Genomic DNA, 27,541 nt, shown 5'->3' with positions numbered 1-27,541 from the left:
CTGGGAATTCGAGTAATTATTTAACAATTTATTTGATGTACTACAGCAAATGAAGAGCTCGAATGAATTATAGGAAGTAATGAACGCTTTTAGCTTGGGAATTCGAGTAATAATTTAACAATTTATTTGATGTACTACAGCAAATGAAGAGCTCGAATGAATTACAGCAAGTAATGAACGCTTGTAGCCTGGGAATTCGAGTAATAATTTAACAATTTATTTGATGTACTACAGCAAATGAAGAGCTCGAATGAATTACAGCAAGTAATGAACGCTTGTAGCCTGGGAATTCGAGTAATAATTTAACAATTTATTTGATGTACTACAGCAAAAGAAGAGCTCGAATGAATTACAGCAAGTAATGAACGCTTGTAGCCTGAGAATTCGAGTAACAATTTAACAATTTATTTATATGTACTACAGCAAATGAAGAGCTCGAATGAATTACAGCAAGTAATGCACGCTTGTAGCCTGAGAATTCGAGTAACAATTTAACAATTTATTTATATGTACTACAGCAAATGAAGAGCTCGAATGAATTACAGCAAGTAATGCACGCTTGTAGCCTGGGAATTCGAGTAACAATTTAACAATTTATTTGATGTACTACAGCAAATGAAGAGCTCGAATGAATTTAGGAAGTAATGCACGCTTGTAGCCTGGGAATTCGAGTAATAATTTAACAATTTATTTGATGTACTACAGCAAATGAAGAGCTCGAATGAATTATAGGAAGTAATGCACGCTTGTAGCCTGGGAATTCGAGTAATAATTTAACAATTTATTTGATGTACTACAGCAAATGAAGAGCTCGAATGAATTACAGCAAGTAATGAACGCTTGTAGCCTGGGAATTCGAGTAATAATTTAACAATTTATTTGATGTACTACAGCAAATGAAGAGCTCGAATGAATTACAGGAAGTAATGCACGCTTGTAGCCTGGGAATTTGAGTAATAATTTAACAATTTATTTGATGTACTACAGCAAATGAAAAGCTCGAATGAATTATAGGAAGTAATGCACGCTTGTAGCCTGGGAATTCGAGTAATAATTTAACAATTTATTTGATGTACTACAGCAAATGAAGAGCTCGAATGAATTACAGCAAGTAATGAACGCTTGTAGCCTGGGAATTCGAGTAATAATTTAACAATTTATTTGATGTACTACAGTAAATGAAGAGCTCGAATGAATTACAGGAAGTAATGAACGCTTTTAGCCTGGGAATTCGAGTAATAATTTAACAATTTATTTGATGTACTACAGCAAAAGAAGAGCTCGAATGAATTACAGCAAGTAATGAACGCTTGTAGCCTGGGAATTCGAGTAATAATTTAACAATTTATTTGATGTACTACAACAAATGAAGAACTCGATTGAATTACAGCAAGTAATGCACGCTTGTAGCCTGGGAATTCGAGTAACAATTTAACAATTTATTTGATGTACTACAGCAAATGAAGAGCTCGAATGAATTTAGGAAGTAATGCACGCTTGTAGCCTGGGAATTCGAGTAATAATTTAACAATTTATTTGATGTACTACAGCAAATGAAGAGCTCGAATGAATTATAGGAAGTAGCTTGTAGCCTGGGAATTCGAGTAATAATTTAACAATTTATTTGATGTACTAAGCAAATGAAGAGCTCGAATGAATTACAGCAAGTAATGAACGCTTGTAGTCTGGGAATTCGAGTAATAATTTAACAATTTATTTGATGTACTACAGCAAATGAAGAACTCGATTGAATTACAGCAAGTAATGCACGCTTGTAGCCTGGGAATTCGAGTAACAATTTAACAATTTATTTGATGTACTACAGCAAATGAAGAGCTCGAATGAATTTAGGAAGTAATGCACGCCTGTAGCCTGGGAATTCGAGTAATAATTTAACAATTTATTTGATGTACTACAGAAAATGAAGAGCTCGAATGAATTATAGGAAGTAATGCACGCTTGTAGCCTGGGAATTCGAGTAATAATTTAACAATTTATTTGATGTACTACAGCAAATGAATAGCTCGAATGAATTACAGCAATTAATGCACGCTTGTAGCCTGGCAATTCGAGTAATAATTTAACAATTTATTTGATGTACTACAGCAAATGAAGAGCTCGAATGAATTACAGCAAGTAATGAACGCTTGTAGCCTAGGAATTCGAGTAATAATTTAACAATTTATTTGGTGTACTACAGCAAATGAAGAGCTCGAATGAATTACAGCAAGTAATGAACGCTTGTAGCCTGGGAATTCGAGTAATAATTTAACAATTTATTTGATGTACTACAGCAAATGAAGAGCTCGAATGAATTACAGGAAGTAATGCACGCTTGTAGCCTGGCAATTCGAGTAATAATTTAACAATTTATTTGATGTACTACAGCAAATGAAGAACTCGAATGAATTACAGCAAGTAATGCACGCTTGTAGCCGGGAATTCGAGTAATAATTTAACAATTTATTTGATGTACTACAGCAAATGAAGAGCTCGAATGAATTTAGGAAGTAATGCACGCTTGTAGCCTGGGAATTCGAGTAATAATTTAACAATTTATTTGATGTACTACAGCAAATGAAGAGCTCGAATGAATTACAGCAATTAATGCAAGCTTGTAGCCTGGGAATTCGAGTAACAACTTAACCATTTATTTGATGTATTACAGCAAATGAAGAGCTCGAATGAATTACAGGAAGTAAATGCACGCTTGTAGCCTGGGAATTCGAGTAACAACTTAACCATTTATTTGATGTACTACAGCAAATGAAGAGCTCGAATGAATTACAGCAAGTAATGCAAGCTTGTAGCCTGGGAATTCGAGTAACAACTTAACCATTTATTTGATGTATTACAGCAAATGAAGAGCTCGAATGAATTACAGGAAGTAATGCACGCTTGTAGCCTGGGAATTCGAGTAACAACTTAACCATTTATTTTATGTATTACAGCAAATGAAGAGCTCGAATGAATTACTGGAAGTATTGCACGCTTGTAGCCTGGGAATTCGAGTAACAATTTAACCATTTATCTGATGTACTACAGCAAATGAAGAGCTCGATTTAATTACAGCAAGTAATGCACGCTTGTAGCCTGGGAATTCGAGTAACAATTTAACAATTTATTTGATGCACTACAGCAAATTTTGTATTTATCAAATTGTTTACATTTATGACAAATTACGCAGTTTCACGCGTCGTTCAGGAATTGATTTTTACGCGTAACTTTTCAACCCGCCTACCACAAATATAATTTTGCGATTTGGGACACTGTCCTGCTGCTCTCTGCTCTTATCTCTGTCCCGTCTTGCATCACTGCTCATCTAATGCTAGAAGTGTGTCGCGAACATCGGTCCAGCGAAGGCGGCCAAGGACGTTCAACAAGGGTCAGTACGGATGCTGCATCATTCTCACATAGCGTTCGTTTGTATCCAGTTAGAGCTACACGGTGCCTTAGCATGAATATCTTTAGCCAGTACTGTGGACTGTCTTAAGTTCGACTGAACAGAATTGAAAGTTTAATCCAATAAGAGTAGTGGGTGTGGCAGGTGAAATGAATACAAATTCTTATTGGTTATCCATCAACGAATACAGTACTGTACTTGCATTTCCTGCCCGCCCCGAGGCTTGTGTATGTGCTTCTAGTACCACAGTGGGTTTGGTTTCGACAGTTCCGTCTCACAAACGGCACAATTCTCAAATAGAAAAAGAGTTCATTAATTTAAAATCAGTGATTAAATATGGATGTCCTAATCAATAAAATATTCTAATTCCTTTAACAAAAGTATCACTATAAGACACAGGACCAATTCCCATTCAAATGGCAAATCCATTTCTTAGTGCCCGTATAGGGGCGTGTTTAATTCTTCTACGTAAGCAGTCGAACTATGGGATGTCGAACTTGTTTTCTGTCGAACTTAAGAGCTTCCACGGTACTAGCATTCGTCCCGGTATTAGCCTTAACTTTTTCAATAACAGTTAACCTTAACATTAGCATTAAACGTTGAAATTTGTTATTAGCCCTACATTGTATAGTCCTGTAAAATTTAACGTGGAAAGTCTTCAAACCGCAAGAGCTCGATTTTGATAAAAATTGCATAAATTGCTAATCATTGATCGCCGATTAACTTAGTGATTGTAATTTGTTTAGTTTTTTCGTCGTTCGTTCAGAATAACTCTCTTAAAATCGTGCAACTAATACCACTTTTACATGTAAACATCATAGAACTCACAAACCGGTACCCTACCGGTACCATTAACCTTCCTGCTCCAATTCTTGTGTCTCATAAATTCTACACAACTGATGAATTGTTTATGCTTGTAAGTTGAATTATTCTACTTGATATGAATTGTACAATTTTGTATAGCTTAATTAAAATATACTTTTAAATTGAACGAATCTGTTTACAATATATTGTATGTTTTTGTATAGCTTGGCTGATGAACTGTATATGCTTTAAATTGAATAGTAGTTTAGGTATAAAGCTCAACTCAAGAATAATTGTTTATGCTTTTAAGTTGAATTATTCTACGTGATATGAAATGTACAATTTTGTATAGCTTAACTAAAATATGCTTGTAAATTGAATGAATCTGTTTACTATGTATTGTATATTCTTGTATAGTTTGGCTGATGAATTGTATATGCTTTAAATTGAATAGTAATCTGTATAGCTCAACTGAAGAATTGTTTATGCTTCTAAGTTGAATTATTCTACTGTCTCAGGGGAATGAGACGTAGCAGGGTGATGCTATGAATGAATGTTGATGTCATAAGGTCACACACGTGAGTACACTCATCTCCACTGGCTAACTCTCACAGCACAAACGATAACACTGATACACACATATTTATACTACCCTAGTTACAAAATTAGATCACGGTTAATTTCCTGGTCTTTTAATCCCTCCATGCAGGAAATAACATATTCAGGAGAGCGCATGTTTTTAAAGTGATGTTATAATGGTAATATTATCTATCTACTTCGCTCCAAAAGATGACGCAATAGTAAGCACATTCCTTTCATGGTTAATCTCCTGGTTGGAGAACAGTACGTGATATGAAATGCACCAAGATATGCTTGTAAATGGAATGAATCTGTTTACTATGTACTGTATATTTTTGTACAGCTTGGCTGATGAATTGTATATGCTTTAAATTGAATAGTAATCTGTATAGCTCAACTGAAGAATTGTTTATGCTTGTAATTTGAAGTAATTTGCATTATATGTATTGATAATTTTTGTATATCTCAACTGATTAAATAGTTGATGTTTTTAAATTGAATTAACTTACTTGCTATGCATTATATTTTGTGCGAGATCGTGCGTATTTGTTGGTTTCCGCACAAAACCAATACGCGGATAGTCTAAAATTCAACATTCAGTATTCCCAACCTAACACACATAACAATTTCCCTCTTCTTACCGCTTAAGTGACATATTCATTTTACTGCTTTAGGCTTTTAACATATCGGTATTATTTTTAGAGACGTTCAATATAGTAATAATTATAAATTGGAAACTTACCACTGCAATTTCACATAAATTGCACTGTTAATTATTGTTTTTAAATATTTGCAAAAATTAAGTAAACTCTACAACTCCACTAAAGTTACTGCATTCGTGATGCAAGTAACATTAAGGAAGTCGTGAAAAAATCAACAAGATTCCAGACTCATCATGGACTGGGGGGGGGGGGGAAGACAGACGTATATCACGGCCTGCTGGAGTATAGTAAACACAGAAAACATTTTAAAGCAACAATGTTGAAGATAGATATTTTTGTTTTGCAAATTTGCCGTCATTGAACAGAAACCAAGATGGAGATTTCATTGCAACTAATTAGAAATTCCTCTTTCAGGTACGTAATAAACGATCTTCGCACAAAATAATGTACGATACACGAGCGGTATATTTTCTTTCAATTCTCGGAAATTAAAAAAGCTCAACTACGTTTCGCTTTTTCAAACTTTTCCTCGAACATGAAAACTTCAACATACCGCTCTTGTAACGCATATTACTATTGTAGCGCAACTGACGAATAATTGTTTAAGTTTGTAAATTTAATCACCTGATTGCTATGAACTGTATATTTTTTGTAGAGCCTCAACTAGCTCAGTCTGCAGACTCGCTAGCCTGTTGATCCGGAGCTGCGCTAGGACTTGAGTTCGATCCTCGTTAGGTTGGGTTTTTTGCAAGGTTTTCCCCAACCATAAGGCAAATGCCAAGTAATCTATGGCGAATCCTCGGCCTCACCTCACCTCTTAATCTTCTTAGACTAATATGATCGGTTCATGCTTCAGAAGTGGACATAATCATTGATTTATGATTAAGAAATTGTGGTTGTAAAATAGTGAATAGAACATAATATTAAATATAATACAATCCTTCACTAAAAAATATGTCTATACTAAAAAAAAAGCTGAAAGTGGAAATTAACTGTTGTCCAGCATTAGAAAAATACAACCATTAGCATTTTTAAGAATTGGCGAAACTCTAAGGAACGTTCACGTCACGAGACTGACAATTTACAAGCCCGGGAAGTAAATAACATTTTTAAAATAAATTATACAAGTTCTTGGATTGAGTCCATGGCGACATACAATTATTCAGAAGGTCAACGTCCCCAAAATTGAGCTCTATCCATTATTGCGTGTTCACTAGTAATCCAGCCCCCTACTTCCTCCCTCTCCACCGTTCCTACTGCAGAATCTCTATAACCAACATCGCTGCACGTAGTGCAAATCAGATACCCTGCGTAACTTTGAACACTGACTATACTTCAAAGAGAACAGGACTTGATTTATCTATCAACGAAGTCCGACAATCATTCTACAAATAAACAAATCTTCCCATTTCAGAGTGATTAGAAGAGCTACATAATTCTCAATATACTTAATCGTGAGTTTAAACATGTCGAAACTTATTTTTTTCAAAGGTGAGAGGTCCCGATCTATTAACCTATTTATTTATGTACTTACATTTATTTAATGTTAGCTAGCTACCTACCTACCTACCTACCTACCTACCTACCTACCACCTACTCCAAGCTACCTTCCCACTTAACTGCCTACCTACCTACCACCAAGCTACCTAGCTGCTTTCCCATTTACCTGCCTGCCTACCTACCTACCTACCACCTAGTTCTGACTGTCCTCCAAAAATTATTTCGATTTTCCTTCCATCAATGATTCCTCATTTACTTATTTAAAAAATTGTAATAGGAGATAGTCTTCACGAAATCTGGACGTGGCATTTGACTACTGTTATATAGAATGTCCCATTTATCTTTTACACCTTTTATAACTTTTTTGTTTGGATAGGTATTGGAATTTTTGTTTTTGAGAGTTATGTTAGAACGAGGGGCTAACATTAGTGTTGAGATTTGATGCATGTAACTACACTATGGTACAAGATTCACGTGACGTCATCAATTTTTCAAATAGCACTACGTATTTTAATCATGTTACATTGATTACACATACATTAACACAGTTCAAAAATGTATCACAATGTCACCTTCCCAATCAATAATTTTGTCCCGCAGGAATTTGTTTTACATGCCAGTAAATCTACTGACATGAGACTGTCGCATTTAAGCACACTTAAATACCATCGACCTGGCCCGAGATCGAACCCGCAACCTCGGGCATAGAAGGCCAGCGCTATACCTACTTCGCCAACCAGGCCGACTTTTTAATGGTATAATTCAGGGTAATTTACACGTACCCATATCAACAAATCTTTGGCCATCACAAATTTCATCTGAACTCACCGGTATTCGAACACAAATCTCCGGCGTGGAAGGCCGAGATTTCAGCCTCTGGATAAGGGTTCATTAAACCGTCACTCCCATTTCAGGAATCGAAACAGAAACCGTGGGTTGGCAACCAAAACGTTAATAATGTAAATCAGGTATAAAGAACATTGACATTATATTTCCTGCTATTATGATCAGAAGCACGATTTCAATCAACGGTGTCGTTTAATCATAGGAGTTCTGTACAGTTGCAATATACAGTTCGAGAAAGGCGCTTCAACAGTTTTATTATACCAACATTTATTTCAATCACAATGACAAATGAATGTCTTAATGAAGGGGTACTGAAGAAACAATTGTGTCACGGCTGAGATTCTAATTTGATGAGAGCATTATCTCACTCGGAATGACTGCACAAAGATAATTAAACCCGGAAACCTTGTTTACTTTTGCTCTCATCCATTTTATGCACAGCGGAGCGCCCCAAGCTTGTGGTTAGTATAAACAAGGAGGAAACTTTCGATCTCGAAGCGGCGGAGTCCGTTTACAATACAAACATTGACCCTGATAGCCACAACCGTGTTGTGCATACCGTATTAGGCCTACTATACAGGTACGCAGGAAAAGAAAGAAAATCTGTAATGGCAGAGTTCACCTGAAGGATCAAGGATACTGAAATGATAGGACCAGGAAACAACTGCTTCACGCAAATTCCTTGAACCTGCGAACAATTCAATACCAGAGACCACGGTCAAATGATTTCGGTGAGGTACGTTTCCGGTTCGGAATTTCCAACTGATAAATTATAATGTAATAGATCAGGCCGTGGTGTATGCATCGGTAAAGGCAAAGTTGCGAAGGAGGGAGTCATAACTAGGATCCGGATTTGTAGGTTTTTACCTATTTTTTTCCTTGCTTCTAAACTCCTAATTTCTTCAATACTTTTCCGAATCATGATCGTAGGAGTCGTATATATGAATTTTGTTGATCCTAAAAAAAAACTAAATTGGACCTTAGCACCTAGAAAAACCTAAATCATTGTTGATAAGTGTTATCCTGTATTTACTGCGTTATATATTGATTTTTTTACAGAGAAATATCAATACCAAGGTCTGCATCGGACGTTTTCGCTCGAGCGCCGAGGAGTTCATAGCATAATCCGATAGGTAGCGCACATGCATGATGGGTAAAATTGTCACGAGCGATAAATCCTCGAACGGTATAAGCCGAGCGTTAGACATTCGTTCTTGTTACAGTGATGAACTGTGTAGTAACAACATAGATGTTTATCATTTCAAAACTTTGCAGTGTTTAACTAACCTCTCCATAGTACAACAACAAAACTTGCTTTAAAATGTAATATAATTTTCTTTTTTCACACAGGAGTGATTTTGTTTTTGCCAAATCTGATAGATGTTATTGGATGTAAATGTAATTATTATAAACGGAGAACACAATCACGATAATGCAGGAACTGTATCAAGTTTTCTAGTAATAATAATCTCTAATAATTAGTGTATCAATCTTTGCGTCTGTAACAGTTGTGCAGTATGATTATTCGTTTTATTATATTTTCTGTGACGTTATCTCTGTACTAATATTGTTATTAATCTACTGCTATATCAATAATATTTTGTAAAACGTTTCTACAGTGTCGCAGTATATAGGCGGAACACTATGTATGGACCTATCATATTATATATGTGGTAAATCAAATATTGAATAATTATTAATTAGCAATAATAACTTTATATCGAAGTTTTTCATACTATTTTATTTATAACTTCATGTTACTGTTTTGGTACGTTCCATTGACCGTTCCTTTAAACGTTTGTCATAAACGCAGAAAATAAAGCCTTATTTTTACCGTGTGAGCAAAACATATGTGTATCTTATCTGTTGCCTTCTATACAAGATAAGAAATGTCGGTGAGATGACCTTGTACTGTGCTTCTATTTATTACGAGCGTATCACGACCGATCGTATCTCACTCGAGGGTGCGACACTCGACCGAGTTCAAGCGAGCGATTTAACTCCAATGCAGCACTCTGAATTCAATACATTTCGAGAGAGAGAGAGGAAAAAACACTCTCGACATGGAGGAAGCTGCCTCAATCTCTAAGGCAAAATCTGTACTTAGCAGTGACAACATCTATGGCTCCATTGGTTTCCTCAAGGCACATTTCAGTGACCTTCCAAAATATGAGTATTTGGAATCTTCGTCGCTACAACTGAAAGATGCAATTGATATCACTGACTCGCTTCTACAGAAACAAGTACCAAGACCCGTGGGTGGAGCCGTCACATTAAAACTGAAAAAAAAAGTACTGCAGAGGAATTCAGGGTTTGAAAAAATGAAAAATGTGTGCCCCATTCTCCAGGGGGAAATCTTCAATTGTCGGTTACCGTTAAGGTTTATCTTGTCTCAGTAGCAATAAAACCAAGTTCCTTCAAATGAGGGTGGAGATTAAGGATGGGTTGTAAATTTTCAGGATTCCTTTCAAAATCTTGTTATTGTACAGGCTACCGGAACTCAGTTTCTTGAAAAACAAGCTCAGTGACGGAACTATTCAGTACGAAGAGAGATATTTTGTTACTTTATTTTGAGCTACAGAATGTATCAACTAGTCCCTTCCGCCACTGGCATCGCTTCACTCCCCCCATCGCAATAACAACACAGACGAGGTAAGATATATCTCCTTTCTCTCTCTTTTCACTGTGAGACAAGATTCATCATACAGACTTTAGTATTTGCTGCAATGGCAGCGATGAAATTTGCACCTATGACGTCATGTGCTGTGAAAAGAACCATTTCGTCCTTCAAATGTATTTTGAGAGACAGTAGAAAAAACTTCTCAGTCGAGAATCTTGAAAAGTATTTGGTCACATTATTGTAACCAGGGACAGTGTTAGCAAATAATATTGTTTTGTTTATTTGTTACTTTTTTAAAAATAATTCTTGATCAAGTTTGAACAAATTTAATTCAAAAGTTTTGTGTGTGTACTGTAACTTTCACTGTCTGTCACCTTGTTTGCCAATCTGTTTGAGTGTTCTTCTTAATGTTCCTGTAATGCAGTTAAACTTGTTGATTTTTTCATTTAAGTCTACTTCGTAATAGTGAGAGACAGTACATCCAAAATATTTAAATTGTGATACTTGTTCAATATTTATGTCATCTACCACTATTTTTTATGTTACTGGACTTTTTCCTTTAACTTTTCCTTTTTATGTGGTATCTATTAGGTTACGCCCATTTCCGGCTTCCCCCTCAAAATTTTCTAGAGTTTCTTTAGTGGAAAAGCGAAACTCGGAGTGAGACAAGTGGCCAATAGTCTTGGAGCTCACATATTTAGCTTTTTTCTCAGCCCCGAACTCCCTTGCAATGACCGTTTTTGCATACCTTCCATTTCTCCCCTTTCATTCATTCATTCATTCATTCATTCAAGAGAAGAAAATCACGAGGCACGAAGTTCTGTTTCCATGGTACCACGTGTGGCGTCAGAGTGAACCTTTCATGTCAAAGCGTTACAGTTTTTCTCTCTAGTATCTCGAACACAGACGGTTAAAAGTTTCTAATATTTCAACTTATTATTGTACTGTTACGTCTGAACTTTATCCAGTCTTATTCTTATTCCGTACAACACGTTCCAATGGTAATCTTGTATGATAAAAAACGGAACAAACTCACTTCAGACAAGTAAACTACAAGGTGAAAGTGCTTGAATGCATTTTAAAATTATGTGCATTTAAATACGAGACAGCCATGAAGAGTGGTACCATAATCACATTCTTAGACCTTCCACAAGAAACATACTACTGCATTCGTTTCCTTCCGTAATTTTCCGTTCTCCATGTTTGCAAGTAACGTTATTATGTTAGTATGTAAATATAAATTCACTGTCAGATCAGGGAGCATCATGGGCATTTTCTGCTTACGTCATTCGATTAAGCTCAAGGATGTTCTATCCCTCTATCTGTGTGGTCTAGGTTAACAGTGAGCAAAACGTACTTACGGACTGCGTTGCGGCATTGGTTCGAATCGCGTTCGACACTTTTTCCTAATATTCCCCAAATGTAAGACAAATATCAGGTAATCCCATTATGGATCTTCAGGTTCATCTCACTGTTACCAATTCCATCGATGCTATAAAACCGTAAAATTGATAAGCATCATTAAATAACAGATTAAATATAATCTGTGCATTCTTCCGGTATGAGTTCATATACTCCATATTGCTCCTTTCAACCCCTATCGAATTGATGCGAAATTTTTGGGGTTCTTTTGCCGTGTCATCTAGATTTCGAAGTTCAGGCACCGGCCGGGGAGATACAGGTTAACTGATAGCGCAATGTTGGGTGAATGTGTGGAACAGGTTTGGGCTTGTTTACTTTTTTCGGTCTGGTTGAAGGTTTCGTACGTACCAGCACTGAAGCTGAGATAGCTGGACTTTGTGAAGTCATTGAGACGTCGGAAACCAAGTTCAATTGTTTAATCTACAGAGTCCGCTAAAAAAAAATGTATATTCTCTTTGTCAGACTGTATCGGGATATTGATCAATGTTGCCAACTCAATTCTTAAAAAAAACGCTATGAAATAGTGCAGAAACCGCTAATTGCTATCCTGTCAATGCAAAATGAAATTATTTTGCCGCTGTGAGTGCCAAAAATATCCGCTAAATTCCTATATCAGCAATACAAATTTCATAAATTTTACCCGCTAAACGAACACAGAAAAACGCCAGATCTAGCGGGAAAACCGCTGAATTGGCAACACTGATATTGATATTGTCAATTGATTTGAATTACGAGTATGTTGTAGTATGGTGTTTCGCTTAACAGATGTCGGTACTTTCACCACGATAGTGAGAAAACAAAATGGCTGGAGCACGCTTGACGTTCGAGCAGCGAAAATGCATTCTGAATTGGTTTATGAGGTTTGATAATGCCGTTGAAGTGCAGCGTCAGTGGAGGCAGGAGTACGAAACAACCCTCAATCAGTCTAACAATTAAACGCATTATTGACAAGTTTCAAGCGCATGGAACGATTTGTGATATTCACAAAGGAAGCTCGGAAAGACCGCGTACAGCTACAAGTTCTGATTCGTCGGCTGTCGTGTTAGAAAGGTTTGTTACTTCTCCACAGAAGTCTGCTACGCAATGTGCATGTGAAGTGGGAATTAGCAGTACAAGTGTACGACGAATTCTGAAAGCTGCTAAGTGGAATTGTACATCCCACAATTATTGCACGCAATTAATGATGATCCTGCAATGGTAATCGAAGACGAAAAATTTGTGACGAAGGTAGTATGGTCTGATGAAGCCCGTTTAAACTTAATGGAACAGTTAATCGGCATAACTGCGTCTACTGGGCATCGGAAAATCCGCATGTTCATATGGATAAGGCGGTCAATCTGCCAGGGATTCATGTGTGTTGTGGACTATCATCTAGGGGCTTATTTATTTATATTTAAGATTACCAGACGCCCCCGCTTCCCGGGGAGAGTCCCCGAATTGTGCTTTGTGTCACCAAACAAAATTCGTCCCTAGATTTAATATTTTTTTCCCAGATATCCCTGGATTTTCTTTGTTAATTATTGATATGGTTTAATGATCCTTGCACATTGCTCTGATAAATTTTGCTAGTGCAAGTTGCCGCTTTATCATGATGTCATGATCAATACTGAAGGTAAGGACATAACAGTAGTCGAATATTCCGTTGTTATTGTAGTTAATAAAAAAACTGAACTCCAGGAAAGAAGATCAATTTATTCCACCACCAATTAAGCAACTTTTGGACATTTTTAGAAGAAGTGGCTCTTATTCCATAATAGAATTCTCAGTGTCCGTCATGAATTTTATGAAAATGCTGTTGGATATCCCAGCGCCTATGTTATTCATTCACAAGATATCTATGAAATGTACTTATATTGCTGAGACCTCCTCTAGAAAGACAAACTTTGAAGAGACAGCCCATTATTTTTCTTCAAATGTAGATGAACTTTACTTGAATGAAAATGATAATTTGATGAAATTTCTTGCTTGAAGAAATATGTGACTTCAGAGAAAATTGCAAAGTGGAATGAAGAACATGCTACTTTTTGATCAAAATGGAGTGGAATTTATTTATTTATTTTTTTTTTCAGAGAAAATGATTCCCTGTGCACAACTCCAGAAATTAATTGAACTATCTTTGTGTCCTGGAAGTAACGCTTCAGTGAAGAGTGTTTCTTCAATGAACATGATGTGGGCATCCTAAAAATCCAGAATGAGTTTAGGACCTGTTTGAGCCATGCTTGCTATCATAACTAATTTCAACATGAAGTGCCAGAAATTTGCTGCAAATTTGGGATGTAGAGAAGACCTGCTTAAAAAATCGGTTTTCTGAACAAAAAAGTCGTTTAGTCTGTAAATAGAATGAGTACACCAGTATTTTAATTATTTAAATTGTGTAAAAACAATGTAAGTGAACGGCAATCTAATTGGAACATTAAAATATGTACAGGATGATTCACGAGGATTTACCGTCTCTTATTTCCGAAGACATTCTGAGCAAAAGATATAGTATAAACATTTGTCCTAACCTCAATATTTTCAGAATTATACTAATTTAAAGTTGTTTGTAAAATATCATTATTCTTGAGTTTCAAGGGTAAAAGAATATTACAAATAAAGAATGAACTATTCAGGAGTATCATTTCTTTAATTATCAAATATTCTGAAACTATAAATGTGTTGTGAATTCCATAGTTGCTTCGTACAGAATTTTTTGTTTTCGATTTTTAACTACAAAATTACATTTTCTTACGCATTTATCACAACAATTATTACAAATCACGCCACTCTTGTAAATTCTTTAAGACTGTAAATTAGGATGCATAATTAAACTATAAGGAATCAAGTTCCTAAAGTCGTATGATTTGTAACAATTTTTGTGATAAGTACGTAAGAATAATGTAATGTTTAGTTAAAAATCGAGAAACGAAATCTGTACAAAGCAATTAACAACACATTTTTAGCTTCAGAACACTAGCCAATTAAAGGAATGACACTTCTGAACAGTTCATTCTCTGTTTGTAAAATTTTTTACCCTTAAAACTAAAGACATAAAAGGTATTTTACTAACAACTTCAAATTAGTGTAACTCTGAAAATATTGAGATTAGGACACATGTTTATATGACTTTTTTGCTCAGAATGTCTTCGGAAATAAGCTCCGTAAGTGACGGTAAATCCTCGTGAATCACCCTGTATACAGATATCTGTCCCTGGAAATTGTGAAAAAAAATCTGGTAACCTTACTCTAGATCCAAGCTTGAGCCAAAGGAGTATTTAAATACCATAGACAATAAACTTAAGTTTCAATGACTATGATGGAGATCGTCTTACCTTCCGAAGCTGCTTCCAGTGTTGTTACAAGTTGCTCACGACTACTGAACTGTTCCGACATGTTAACACAGTAGAACAAATTCACCTCACTTGCGTAGGATAGCGTAGAAATGATATTCGATAATAAGGTATGGTGTATACAGTGACGATTCTGAGGAACTCGCTATTATAAACTGATGTGTACGATAAAACGATTTCTAGATAAGGTCTGTGTGCTTGCGTGTGATTGTTCTAATTAGTGATAGTAAGTGAAAGGTGTAATAAAGTGAATATCAATGGGACACAGCGTCACCAACGCTGATAACGATTCGTGTAATGACACAAGATGAGAGCATTCACCTCTTTCAACACACCTCTACAAATTCACGGCATTATTGTCCTTGTAACGACATATGATGGAAAGCGTGCAATTATATAGTAGAGAAAAACATTCGAGCTAATCAGTTCAGAGTTTTAAATCGGGCCACAAGGTGTAGTCACCCTATTTTTGCCCAACATTTGGGGTATACAAACTGCGGCCTATACACGAGTAAATACATTTATTTTCGGAGGTAAAACAAATGGGGCACTCTGTTCAGTTTATAGAATAGTTATTAACAATGTTACAAAATTCCATTTAGAACGCCATCTTTCTTCTAATAAAAATAGTTTTTATATTAATTTCTTTTTCAACAAAGACGTTCTTTACTTATAAAAAAATTGTTTAAGCCAAGAAAATGTTGTTCTTCGTACGTCACATGACGTTACAGGGACAAAATAATAACAACAAATATCAATATACAAATTATCAATATTTATATTTTACATAATATATACAATTAATTCGTTTATCAAAACCTATCCCGTTGCAGTGAACGAAAATATGTATTCTGAGGTTATGAAATGCAAATCTTTTACGAACATCACATAAAATTTGTTTAAACTAAGAAAATGTTGTTCCTACGTCATGTGACGTTACAGGGGAATATTTATAATACATTACATCATTATTATTTAATGACCCCACGCGTACCTGCTTGCAATTCGATTTTGCGTATGCATCCAGGTGACGTAATAGATGTAGCTACCAGAAGAAACTACTCGATCCGCTGTACGTTTGGGAACGAAAATGCGCTGCTTGGTAATAAGCAATATGAGAAGGAAGAGAAGTGCTTGGTGTTGCATTCCAACAAGAGCGAATTTAAAATAAAACTTTAAGGACAAAAGTGAGGGCGGTCAGAATATGAAGAACAGGCAGTAATGCAGTATGAAAAAGGGAGGGAAGTCAAATAGAATATGAAGAACAGAGAGTATTGCAGTATGGAAAAAGGGAAGGCAGTCAAATAGAATATGGAAAAGAGACAGTATTGAAGTATGGAAGAAGAGAGAACAGTCAAAAAGAATATGAAGAACAGACAGTATTGCAGTATGGAAAAAGGGAAGGCAGTCAAATAGAATATGAAGAAGAGACAGTATTGCAGTATGGAAAAGGGGAAGGCAGTCAAATAGAATATGAAGAACAGACAGTATTTCAGTATGGAAAAAGGGAAGGCAGTCAAATAGAATATGAAGAAGAGACAGTATTGCAGTCTGGAAAAAGGGAGGGCAGTCAAATAGAATATGAAGAACAGACAGTATTGCAGTCTGGAAAAAGGGAGGGCAGTCAAATAGAATATGAAGAACAGAGAGTATTGCAGTATGGAAAAAGGGAAGGCAGTCAAAGAGAATATGAAGAAGAGACAGTATTGCAGTATGGAAAAAGGGAAGGCAGTCAAATAGAATATGAAGAACAGACAGTATTGCAGTATGGAAAAAGGGAAGGCAGTCAAATAGAATATGAAGAACAGACAGTATTGCAGTATGGAAAAAGGGAGGGCAGTCAAATAGAATATGAAGAACAGACAGTATTGCAGTCTGGAAAAAGGGAGGGCAGTCAAATAGAATATGAAGAACAGACAGTATTTCAGTATGGAAAAAGGGAAGGCAGTCAAATAGAATAGGAAGAAGAGACAGTATTGCAGTCTGGAAAAAGGGAGGGCAGTCAAATAGAATATGAAGAACAGACAGTATTGCAGTCTGGAAAAACGGAAGGCAGTCAAATAGAATATGAAGAACAGACAGTATTGCAGTCTGGAAAAACGGAAGGCAGTCAAATAGAATATGAAGAACAGACAGTATTGCAGTATGGAAAAAGGGAGGGCAGTCAAATAGAACATGAAGAACAGACAGTATTGCAGTATGGAAAAAGGGAGGGCAGTCAAATAGAATATGAAGAACAGACAGTATTGCAGTATGGAAAAACGGAAGGCAGTCAAATAGAATATGAAGAACAGACAGTATTGCAGTATGGAAAAACGGAAGGCAGTCAAATAGAATATGAAGAAGAGACAGTATTGCAGTCTGGAAAAAGGGAGGGCAGTCAAATAGAATATGAAGAACAGACAGTATTGCAGTCTGGAAAAAGGGAAGGCAGTCAAATAGAATATGAAGAACAGACAGTATTGCAGTATGGAAAAAGGGGAAGGCAGTCAAATAGAATATGAAGAACAGACAGTATTGCAGTATGGAAAAAGGGAAGGCAGTCAAATAGAATATGAAGAACAGACAGTATTGCAGTATGGAAAAAGGGAGGGCAGTCAAATAGAATATGAAGAACAGACAGTATTGCAGTATGGAAAAACGGAAGGCAGTCAAATAGAATATGAAGAAGAGACAGTATTGCAGTATGGAAAAAGGGAAGGCAGTCAAATAGAAAGGGAAGGCAGTCAAATAGAATATGAAGAACAGACAGTATTGCAGTATGGAAAAAGGGAGGGCAGTCAAATAGAATATGAAGAACAGACAGTATTGCAGTATGGAAAAAGGGAAGGCAGTCAAATAGAATATGAAGAAGAGACAGTATTGCAGTATGGAAAAAGGGAAGGCAGTCAAATAGAATATGAAGAACAGACAGTATTGCAGTATGGAAAAAGGGAAGGCAGTCAAATAGAATATGAAGAAGAGACAGTATTGCAGTATGGAAAAAGGGAGGGCAGTCAAATAGAATATGAAGAACAGAGAATATTGCAGTATGGAAAACGGGAAGGCAGTCAAATAGAATATGAAGAAGAGACAGACGGTAATGCAGTATGGAAAAAAAAGGGGAGGGGAGCTGAGCGCGCTCAAACTCAGCGTTCAGTCATCGTTCAGATCTAAAAACCTCTCAGTTTTACAGTCATTCTTACTGTCTACGTTTTACTGTACATGTGCATGGGAAACGTCAAGCAAGTTGTTGCGCCTGGACCGGGCTTTAAAATCTCAGAGACTGTGCCAAGAATCGAACATCGTTCCTGTGACGAGACGTAATGCTAGAATGAGACGACGTGGGGCACTTGCCCGCGAGTGTACAACACAGAGCATAAGCCCCCTTCGTATCGTACTGCACGTTTTCCTCCCATTCATAATTACAAAAGCTGAAACTTGTGACGCAAACAAGGACAGAAATAACCGCGCTCAAGGTTAAAAAGTGTGCTTCGTATTCGGAAGGCCCTCGGATCGCATCCCAAGGCCGATTGTCTTGAGAATAAGGGTCTTGTGATTCCACAACCCTCAAGGTTAAACGTGGGAATGCCAATTTAAATGTTAGAGCTCTCACAGCACGTGCCAAAACAGACACTTGTTTCGCAATGGTATATGCAAAACGTTGTATACCCATTGCCCATGTCGTAAAGTTCTCCCTTTTACATATAACATTTCGAAATTTGTCATCAACATTTTATTTGCAGTACTTTACCAAAATAAAATCATTAGTAGGGCTAAGAATTGTATGCCGTTACAATGCGCGTCATGCGCCTCTGACTTTAGGTAGCAGTACGTAACTGTGTTGGGGTGGGGATTTCAGTGTGTTTCGTTCAGCAGTGAACTTGAGTTGATCGGTTACATTACGACCGAATACTGCTATTCGTAACAGGCAACATTCAACGTCCTGTAAACAAGAATAATAGCAAGATGCCGAGGACGAAATGTGTGACTCAATTTCAAATGAGAAAATTAGTAATAATGATACAGATTTTGAAATAAATAATGCTTGTGTAAAATACACTCAGGGACAAAAAAAACCGGACACTTTAATATTTGCTGGTATTTTGCAAAACATTATCTTCTCATACAATATTATGGTAGCCATCTGTTGTTATGGAGACGTGTATACATTTTTGATTGTTTTTTGTTTTATAAAAAAGCCATTACAACCAAATATTCCAATTTTGCTTTCGAAGTCTCAGCTATAACAATTTTGTCTCAACCATTTTGTGCTTCATTATCGTTATCATTCGTTATTTCTTTATTTTTACATTTTCTGAGTTTAAGTGGGGTTGTAACATTCGTCTTAAAACAAGATGCGACCTGAAGATGTGGCTCGAGCTGTAGCCCTTTACGATGATGGATGCAGTGTACATTACATTGCAAATGTTATGAATATGGCTAGAAGCACAACCCATGATGCCATAAAACGGTATAGAGAGACCCTAGAATATACCAGAAGACCAAGAGCTACAAATCCAAATGAAGACAGGTATATGGTTGTTGAGAGTTCTTAGGGAGCGCAACCTGCCAGCTATTAGTGTAGCCCAACAATTTGTTAACATGCATGGACGCCCAATTTCTGCCAAAACAGTTAGAATGAGGTTGAAAGCAAGTGGACTGATATCAAGTAGACCTGCAACTGGTCCCAGATTTCTCAGGATGCATCGAGTTGAATGACTGCGTTTTGCAAATGATCACAGGGATTGGAGAAATGGAGAGTGGAGCTGTGTTTTGTTCACCGATGAGTCCCGTTTCAATCTGTGCTCACCTGATGGACGTGAAAGAGTTTGGAGAAGGAGGGGAGAACGATTTTCACAGTGTTGCATTTCCGAAAATGTGCCGTATGGAGGTGGTGGAGTGATGATTTGGGCAGGAGTGTGTACGGATGCTCGTACAGAGTTGGTTTTTGTTGAAAATGGAAGACTAACAGCTGATAGGTATATAAATGAATGTTTGGCTGATCATGTTGTGCCATTTTGCCAATTTGTAGGCGATAATTTTGTTTTAATGCATGATAATGCACGGCCGCATATTGCCCATGAGATCGGAGATTATCTCCAGGAAGTGGGAATCCATGTTCTTCCATGGCCAGCAAGGAGTCCAGACATGAACCCAATTGAAGACGTGTGGGGCATGCTGGGACGGAGTGTTAAGAATAGACGACCGAGACCAGAATCGTTACAAGAGTTGAGGCAAGCACTTGGCGAAGAATGGGAACTTATTCCTCAAGAAGACATTGCTAACCAAATTGAGAGCATGCCAAGACGTATGGATGCAGTTATTCAAGCCAGAGGGGGTAATACCCGTTACTAAAAAGAGTTTTTAATGTTTAAGGCACCATAAAATGAAAAAAAAACAGTTAGACCAACAAACGATGCCATAGTTATATACGCCCTTTGTAATTTTTTGTAAATTTTCTCATCAGAGATTTTTTTTTCAAATGTTGTCGTATAAGGTGCTAAATGAAACATTATTTTGTTTAAATGGGTTTTGTTTCATTTTGAAATAATTGGCAACAAAATACAAGCAAATATAGAAGTGTCCGGTTTTTTTTTGTCCCTGAGTGTATTTCAAATAATCCCCATTGTTTCTGCAGAAGTGGAACAAAGTTTCTCTAGATATAATGCTGTGTTTTCTAGCAACAGGCCATCATTCTCCTTTGAAAATTTGAAAATGTGGTTTGTTATTCACTGCAACAATATACGAAATGAAAAAATTATGTAAAACAAAAACGTAACATAGTGAAATAATAAGACTCATACTTGTCAATGTCATATTAGGATTAGGTGTATTTTCTACAAACAGAAAATAACATGTAGTCAATGATATTGTGACGAACCGAATAGTTGGAACACGAAATAGGAAAAAATGTAGCAAACAAGATGAAAAAAATACTGGGTGAAGATTATGGCTATTTAGCTCTATGTAAAATTCGTGACAATTTCAAATCAGGAAATGTATAATAATGATACAGATTTTGAGATAAATAATGCTTGTGTAAAATATTTCACATATGGCCTCATTGTTTCTGCAGAAGTTGAACGAAGTTTTTGATATGTAAGGCTGTGTTTTCTAGCAACAGGTAATCATTCTCCTTTGAAAATTTGAAAATGTGGTTTGTTATTCACTGCAACGATATATGAAATAAAAAATTATGTAAAACAAAAACGTAATACACCATCACATTAACATAGTGAAATAAAATGCTGATATTTGTCAATGTTATATAAGGTGTACTTTCTACAGACAGAAAATAAAATGTCTTTAAAATAGTGCAATTTTTCTTTAACAAGAAATTAATGTCTTTAAATTTTTCATTAGCAGATAGTTGTGTTTCGAAGTCGAAAGAGTGGCTTTCAACCACCCAAAATGCTGAGGACTAATTTACAGTGATGATAAGCATGAGTTCTAACGAAAGACACTGCGTTAACTCATCCCACTCTGAGACATAATCAAAGTCAGACGCGTACGAAGCGCACTCGTAGTATAACCACAGTCTAGTACAGGGACCGTCAAGTGACTACTCTCTCGTGCGTACGTACAAACCCTCAAGCCCTGACGTACGGCTGCGGGCAAGGGTAGCTGCTTCCACAGTGGCGGAGCTAAGAACTTGTATGTGAACCAAATTTGTGATAAGAATGTAAATTAATTTCAGCTTTTAATTGAAGCACGCTTTCACTGTTAATTGCACTATACTGAAAAACAGTACTCTATACAATTTTGTACAGTTAACTATATACGAAACAAATTTTTGCATGTTTGCACAATAATGAAACAAACCAAATATACACTTTTATACAGATTAATATACTGTTTATCTTCTTCTCATTGCTATACAATTCAATTAACGAAATAAAACAACAGTACAAACGTTGTCATTCAAATACAATTCTCTAATAATAGTACTTTTTCTTAAACATCAGAGATCCGCTGCGATTTTTGCAGTTTTCTGTTAGTAAGCAGCTATTTAATTCTCGGAGCTGTTGTTTTAGTACCAGCCAATCGCAAACATGCTTTCAATTTTTCATCACTTAGTTGTTTCTGTGACGTGACTTTGTAAACTTCATTAAACAAAACAGTGTTTCGCATACGTAGGTTGTCCCGAACATTTACAACGTTCTTGCAGCAAGATTGTACTGTTTAGGAAACCTTTCTCGTGGAAAACAAGTATAGAAATGGTTAATACTTTTTGTTTCGATACTTATCCTTTAGCTCAATATCGCTTTGTAAATCAAGTATTTCTAATTGTAGTTCAGCAGGAATATCCAGGACACTCACTGAAAAAGATATTGCAAATATCTTAAATTGTTGTTCAAGATCTCTAATATCCTCAAATCTACGTTCGAAACTTCGCACAATTGTTGCATTATTCTTATATATTCTTTCATATCCAAGGCTTCTAATAGGTTTCCCATGTACATCCATAAATAAGGCAGTTTCATTTCTAAGTGCGAGAAAACGTTCCAGAATTTTTCGACTTCACCACCTTACCTCGGTATGGTAGAGTAAATCCCCATACTGTTAATACCATCAAGCAGTGCCCTGAAGTCCCTGTGATTGAGTCCTTTAGACCTTATGAAATTAATTGTTCGCATAACAACATCCATTACATTGCTAAGGTTCATGTTTTAGCACATAAATATTCCTGGTGCAAAATGCAGTGCACCGGTGCCCCCAAGCGACCTCGATAGGTTCCACCACTGATAGACTGCAGTGTACAAGTGTACTGCCCGCAGTGGAAGCCGTAAGCAGGCCTGTACGCCCTCTCGCGATCTTGACTCGACTTGGCGGAGCCTGGTCTAGTATATAGTCACGAAGCTCAATACGTAGTAAATATGCATCCATAGATAGTTGCTAACCACTAGGATCGCTACTATCGCCTCATTACAGACAATGCGAAATAGTACCTGCACAGTCTTTTGTTCCTAGTACCCTCATAAACTCAAGCTTCGTGACTGTATATACTAGACTGTGGCATAACGGCATATATTTCTCAGGCCTAGTCACTAGGTTATGGAGCGGCTGTTTGTTCCAACGAGCACAGAAAACATAGAGTAGACAAAAACAACTTGGAAATGAAGCCGAGCTTGCGGTCAGTCGCCATCACGATGCTACCAAAACATCAGCTCCCGCTTAGCATATGGATAGTTGATTCTGGTGTTACATCGTCGTTTTAATTCATAAATCAACTAATTTCAAGATGCCTTCATGTGCTGCGTATGACTGCACAAGCAGATTTGCAAAGAAAATTACTGCAATAACTTTTCACAGCTAAATATGCTTGTGTGGAATGTACTTATTTACAATGATTTAGCCTAGGTTAGATTCGTATTTTTCATGTATTAGTCTGATTAGGAGAAAGGATTAGTGTATCGATATTATTGTAATCATTTTTATAATCACGATACCACAAAATCGAACTTAAGCTTTGCAGACTTACGCATTTACGAGCGAAACTAACCTAACTTAATCCAAGTTGGAAATAAGCCAGCATTGGGTATTCCGAGGTTTTTCTTCAACCGAATGCAATAAAAATGTAAAGAATAAAGGTGAAACTACGGTATCTTCCAACACTACACAATTCCTCAGCCTCATTGAAATAATCCCCTCAACTAATCCACTAACCTTGTCACATACCTACTCGGCTTAATGTCACTACTATTTTCAGTACGGTAGCTCATCTCTTGATGATAGTCAAGATTACGATAATCTTAGCATGTTACTGTTCCCGAATCTTTTCATTCATGTTAGCGAACCAAGAGAGCGTAATTACGAGAACTCGCTATATTATGTTTGTCTTGCGTTATAAATAAAACATTTTTCTGAAAGTGTTGCTGCAGCAGACAAGTGGTTCAGAGCCTTATTTGCTAAGGTCACTGCACTAAATTAGTCCACGTCGGTTGCGAGCTGTGGCATTTCTCGCTTCGTTATGCGAAAGCGTTCTTTGGATCTCGGCTGTGGACGTGTTCAAATGCTCGTGTGTTTCTGCTTAATGTCATTTACGACTAATATTCTACCAGAATGTTGCATATCAAGCAGGGAAGGGAAACATTTGTTTTCACTTTCTAGCATACGATAGACAGTTTCGTGTGTTGCAGAAAAAAAAACATATTTCAATATTTTTTAAGGAAACGTGTTTTCAACATCCCTGGTATACTGCTCCGTCGATTTAGTAGAATGCGTTTGAGTCTAAAGAAAGCAGAAAACAGTACAACGTGGTCTGTTGTTGAGAATCCAAGCCTCCGCATACCGTCATGTCACAAACACTTTCAAGTCTGAGTATTTCTGACGAATAAAATATTATTCAACTCGAAAACGACACAGATGTTAAAGATATTGCTGGAGAGAGTAAGTTATTATTTGTTTTTATTTCTTTATTTAATCCTTTATTTATTTATTTATTTATTTATTTATTTATTTATTTATTCATTTATTCTTTCATTCACTTCTTCTTTCCTTCCTTCATAACTTCACTCATTCATTCCTTCCTTTACTTATTTATTAGTTTATTTATTTATTCTTATATTTTCTTGAGATATATTACATAATGATACTCGGGAGGAAATCAGGCTAAACACAGAATAAATTTGGGAAGTGCCTGTTATTATTCGGTTGAGAAGCTTTATCATCCAGTCTGCTCTCAAAAAAGCTGAAAATTAGAATTTATAAAACAGTTATATTACCGGTTGTTCTTTATGGTTGTGAAACTTGGACTCTCACTTTGAGAGAGGAACATAGGTTACGGGTGTTTGAGAATAAGGTGCTTAGGAAAATATTTGGGGCTAAGAGGGATGAAGTTACAGGAGAATGGAGAAAGTTACACAACGCAGAACTGCACGCATTGTATTCTTCACCTGACATAATTAGGAACATTAAATCCAGACGTTTGAGATGGGCAGGGCATGTAGCACGTATGGGCGAATCCAGAAATGCATATAGAGTGTTAGTTGGGAGGCCGGAGAGAAAAAGACCTTTAGGGAGGGCGAGACGTAGATGGGAAGGTATTAAAATGGATTTGAGGGAGGTGGGATATGATGATAGAGAATGGATTAATCTTGCTCAGGATAGGGATCAATGGCGGGCTTATGTGAGAGCGGCAATGAACCTCCGGGTTCCTTAAAAGCAAGTAAATAAGTATTATTACATATATTAGGAAATAAAATTAATTTGTATTAAGGTTTTATCACATTCGCTTTTTATAATGAATTAACAAGTTTTAAATACCCATTCCCGTATGATCGATTTTTTTTACTGTCCATAATATTCCTTGACCTCAGTGGTATTCAACCTATTTTTTTTTCTAGCGTACCTTCAAAATAACCCTCGGCGGTGGCTGAATGGTCAGACCTTCAGACTGTCATGCAGGCGGCCCGGGTTCGATTCTCGGTCAGGTCTGGGGTTTTTTCAATATCCATAATGACACTTGTGATGGATAAGTCCCAGTTGGAGTTTTTCCCAGGGTTCTCCCGTTTTTCCCTAAATTAGGCATTTACATCATTCCGTCACCATTTCTCCATTTCGTCATCATTCCGTAGCATTCCCCGAACGCCGGCTGGTGACGCACGGAGGGGGCTGGCCTAGGGACGAGTGGGGTTGCCTGCTCGAAACCTGGGCACACAGAGAACCTTTGTGTGGTCAACCGGTGTGGGTTTGGGAATGCGTCATCAGAGAGTCAGTGCAATAGATCTTAACAGGTCGCAGTGCTGGGCCATAGTGTCCCCGTCCGTTAAATTCAATTCAATTCAAAAACCTTCAAAATAAATATGTACCCCCAAACTGCACTGCCATTATATAAGAATTAATAAAAGACTTTGATTCATTCATTCATAGTGTTCTGCCCAAGGGCAGGTCTTTCACTGCAAACCCAGCATTCTCCAGTCTTTTCTATTTTCTGCCTTCCTCTTTGTTTCCTCATATGATCCATGTATCTTAATGTAGTCAATCATCTCTCTGGTATGCCCTTTGAGTAGGTGTAATTGAATTCGTAATCCAGTATTGCTCCACAAGGAAGAGCCGTTGATTTAATGTGTACTGCATTTTCAGTCACTAAAACAAAATGTTGAAAACAGCTGCTAACAATAAGGAATAAAGAATAAACATCTGCGAATCTCGTGACAGGGAATCAAAACTCCTGCTTAATTTGACGCTAAAAACTGGTCATTAAGTGAATTTCCAGCCGAATAAGTAAATTTCAACATTTGCTATAGAGGTTAGTAATCTCCCAAAGATACTCTAAATTCGAGGTTTAACTAATTGTGGCTAGCATCATTCGTTTTGAAAGAAAGAAAGAAAGAAAGAAAGAAAGAAAGAAAGAAAGAAAGAAAGAAAGAAAGAAAGAAAGAAAGAAAGAAAGAAAGAAAGAAAAGAAAGGTGTTAGTTCTATATAAATCACTCTGTATATTACAGTAAAGTAATTAGACTAAATATTTTAAACTAGCCGTACCCGTGCGCTCCGCTGCACCCGTTAGAAATAAATATAAAGTAATTACATAATTAAAATAGGACATTTGATACAGGGAACATTCGTGTTTGATAGAAGGATAAATCGTTTATTATGTTACTTAATTTAAATTGTATTTGCATAATTAAAATGCGATCATTTTGATCCACAGACCACTCATTTGGTCATAAAAATTATTTTAGGAAATACAGGAAACGAATGTACAGAATAGCCTATCAAGTTTCCTGTGCATAAGAAGCTATTTTAATCTTACCTGTCCTCGATTCACTCAGAAGTTACTGTAATAACATTATAGCATTATATCCATCTAGAGAAACTACACTTTCCAATGGTGAATTAATAATTAATTATACAAATCGGTTAATTTAGCTTCTGATATTACTTCATACAAACATAGAAACATTATCTGTAGGCTATCTTTCATAGCTTTCGATTGTTGCTGTCCAAGGCCCCTTATAGACGAAGTCATTTGTTTTTTAATTCATTACACGGCCTTAGATGGCAGTTATTTTAATTTTAAAACTCATTTATCTCATTAAATATCAGTCCTATCAAAATTTTGCAAGGAATAAAACTTAGCGGAAATTATTTATAAAGAAACTTTTGTTATGTAACATTTTTCACAAAAATCAATAATAAGCGAGATATTTCGATTTATTTAATTCAGGCCCCCTTATAACCCCCTTTTAAATAATGGATTTTGAATGCCATATAGCCTAAAATCTAAGTTACAACGAACTTAATTTATATTCCAATTTTCATCGAAATCCGTTCAGCCATTATCGCGTGAAAAGGTAACAAACATACAGACAGACATACAAACAAAAATTTCAAAAATGCGATTTTCGGTTTCAGGGTGGTTAATTATATATGTTAGGACCAATTATTTTT

The sequence above is a fragment of the Periplaneta americana genome, chromosome 11 (genome assembly GCF_040183065.1).
Source record: "Periplaneta americana isolate PAMFEO1 chromosome 11, P.americana_PAMFEO1_priV1, whole genome shotgun sequence".
NCBI lineage: Eukaryota > Metazoa > Arthropoda > Insecta > Blattodea > Blattidae > Periplaneta > Periplaneta americana.
Note: the sequence above shows the minus strand (reverse complement) of the source record.